Source organism: Charadrius vociferus, unplaced genomic scaffold, assembly GCF_000708025.1.
Source record: "Charadrius vociferus isolate BGI_N301 unplaced genomic scaffold, ASM70802v2 scaffold365, whole genome shotgun sequence".
NCBI lineage: Eukaryota > Metazoa > Chordata > Aves > Charadriiformes > Charadriidae > Charadrius > Charadrius vociferus.
Genome location: NW_009648559.1, coordinates 3,365,970 through 3,369,499, shown reverse-complemented (window position 1 = coordinate 3,369,499; position 3,530 = coordinate 3,365,970).

Here is a 3,530-nt window from a genome sequence, read left to right as displayed (position 1 = left end):
CCCCCAGTGTTATGCAACCCTTGACCGCAGCTTAAGTGCCTCAAAATTAATCACATATTTTTACCCCTAAAAGGCTGCATAACACCAGACTTTTGGTAGCACTTTTACTGGTCTTACATTGAAACAAATCACGTTACCCTCTCTTACCCCAAATCATTACTCTAGCTGCTGAAGTTACAAAAGAAAAAAAACTGAGAAACCTGCTTGCATTGTGGTCCTTCTTCCACATCACCTGTGGTCCCTAATGACAGGCTGAGTGCCCCTAACATACCCACCACCTCCCCTTTCTCAGTGAGGCAGTAAACACCTACCTCCTGCAGGTCTAAAGAGAACACATCCTGCCTAAGGCCTTAGAAGCCCTTTTCACTCTCCCTGTAGGCCAGGGGATTGCCCCAAACCCGAGGTGGAGGAGCTGGGGACACACCTGGAGACATTTGCCCTCCTCATGGACCAACTTTCCTGCCCCACTCACACCAGGTGGCACTGTTGGTTTTCACTGTATGCATGCACTCTTCCACCTTCCCCAACACTACACTGATGTGTGCTGGACTTAAAAGCTGTGATTGTCAACCTTCTTCAGTTCTGAATCCCTAAGCTTTTGCTATTTGAAGAGTGGGCCTATTCAGACATGGAACATGGGGAGACTGCTTTGTACAACGTATTTTTTTGTCTCATTCCTGGCAGTCGCCAGAGGAGTACTCTGTGAACCCCCAGGACTGCAGACTGCATGTTTAAACCTCTGGTGAAGTCAGTACCTAGTGAAAGCAAGGCTTTTGGACAAGCACGAAGATAGATTCAGATCTTTTAAGAATACATAAAAACCCATGGTAGAACAGAGGTGTTTATCATTTTTAAAACATTAAATACCCTGAATTAATGATCAATACATAAATTAATATATAATCCCCCCTCTTTTAAAAGCCCCTCTATTACTGCTTTTATCTCCCCCATATACTATTGCCTTATGATGATGCATGTTCTCATAAACTTGCTTAACTTTGCTTAGGAGGGGAGTTTCAACTTGATCTGTTTCCTCTGTGCACAATATTCTACACTAACTCTACCCTCATCAGCCCATTCTAAATTTCTAGCAACTGAAGGGAGAGTTTGTTTGCTTGTGAAGGAACACTCGAAGAGCTGTTTAAAGCTAAACTGAAAAGCAAGTTACAATGGAGTTAGTTATTCCTCAAATAGTTAATTTTCTTGACACTTACACCGCTCAAGTGATCCTTAAACATCAAAAAGTATTAACCAGCTAATAGCTCTATGAGTTCCCTATTGCCTTTCGCTCATTGGCACCCACTTGGATTTAAGTGTCTTGCCCAACCTTAAATGAGGCCAGTCAAATTTGCAAGGTCAATATACCAAATTACTAGATGATTATAAAATCTCTATTTCTGTTCAAGGGCTCTCTTTTGAGGACACATAACACTCCCTAAAATAAGGATTGAATCAACAGCAAATATGATTGAAGTCAGACAGACATAATAGTTATTGTTCTGTTAAACACAAAGAAGATGGAGCTTGATAAAGAAATGAATAGTGAAGAGCAGTGAACGCTCCATTTGTCCATGTATCCAGAATGGTCTCACATACACTGCTATTTCATTTGCCTTACCAAAAAAAATCACCGTTCCTGTGCAAGAGCAAAACTAATGACTTTCAAGTGAAAAAGCAACGAAATACAGGAAAAGATTGAATCATTCCATCTCTTTTCCATTTTAAAATACATCTTGAACAGAAACAAAAGAGTGTTACTGGTCTGCTGACAACTGGTGGCTGAAGAAAAAGAGTCATTCCCTGTGGCAGTTTCTTTTCCAGTTTCATTTCCAGTAAAAGTGGATATCCAACACATAAAACCAAAAGTAAATTCTTTAAGATTGAACATAAGTGTCAGATTCCTAGAAATAATCACATGGTTTCAGTCACCTCTGCCACAACATAGTAGAAGAGGGGCAATTACTTCACAGTTAAAAAATTCTCTTAACATTCATAACTCCTGCAAGAATAACAAGAGGAAAGGATAATATCATATCTATAGGGAAGAAGACATCACAAGTAAACCTTTTCCAGGAAAAATGGTAGTGAAAGACCGAGTGTCCATGCCCAAAGTCTGACAGAAGAGACAAGATGCGCCCACTCAGGGGTTATGTGTTTCTACCATCAATATTGCCCCTCATTCCCAGCCAGAGCAGACACAGTGGTCCCGGCTGCTCCCAAGACCTACTTACAGTAAGGTTCTCCAAGTATAGCAATGCTCAACAATTACCAGAAAAGCCTGGATTTACGTCACTCTCCCAAAACAGTTGTGCTAGGTTGGGGGGGCACCATGAAATTCTGAGCCCTTGCGTGCTTGGTAATCCCAAGGTCCCAAAGCATAGCTCTGTCCTTCCAGTGAGAGATCTTCATGGCGCCCCAAGTAAATCAGGGACAGGGCTAAAAAAGAAAACTGGAGCTCCTTAGGAACAGAAGAGGCTCCTTATATACATATTCTGAAAGCACAATCTTACACTATTTAAAACAATCTATTTATAAAGCCTTCACGGATCTTTAGATGAGAGGCGCTTCAAAAATTAGCTTGACTCATAATTTCAGCAACAGACATTGTTTACCACATCGACTGAGGCTGCAACATTAGAAGATCAAACTAATAACCATTAGTGAGCGCAGTTAACCAGCAGTTTAACCATTAGTTCTACTAGCAGGAGAAAGCCCTTTTTTGAGACTACTCAGTGCTTAGAAGCCCACTGCAGACACAGCAGAAGAATCAGGCGTTAAAATGACAGGCAGTGCAAAACCCTTTCCCCAGCTCCTACTAGGAAGAAAAAGGTTTAACCTATCCTAGTGTTACTGCATGTAGCAAGAAACGTGGAGTTTTTAAATTATTTTCTACAGAACAAATTCTGCTAGTAGCTCTACAGTAGCCTTCAAAAATCTCATGATGCATGGCGCTATGATACAGTCCTGTTCTGCTGACCCACGCGCATCCCTGCAGGGGTGTGTTTGCCAGGGTGGCATACAAATATGGAATCACTATCATTTAAAACAGATTTACTGTTTATTACTGCAATATACAGATCCAGCTTTGGGAAAAGAAATCCTCTTTCCTTATCCACCTTAAACACCTGCTGCTGTGGCAAATGGAAGCCTCTCTAATATATAACCTGCATCAGCTAAACATAGCTAATGAAAGGATATAAAACGAGCTCTAGGCTTCCGCACCAGCAGCAGCTCCCAGCCATATGTCGCCACATGTTCTACGCTTAATCGTTATTACTATTAAAGCCACTGGGAGGACCCGAGGCCACACTGCAGGTGCAGCCTAAGAGGCTTTGAGCTCCCCACACAAAGCGACTCGGCACCGGTGTCTAAAGCCCTGCTCGCTGATCGCACGGTGGCCGTTTCACGGCCGGCAGGAACGGCCCCGCTGCACCAAGCGCAGCTCTACAGGTCCCGCTCCGCACCGGCGGCGGGGCTGCGCCGCTCGGTACCGGGGCTCCCGGGTCCGGCAGAGCGGCAGCCCCCCGCCT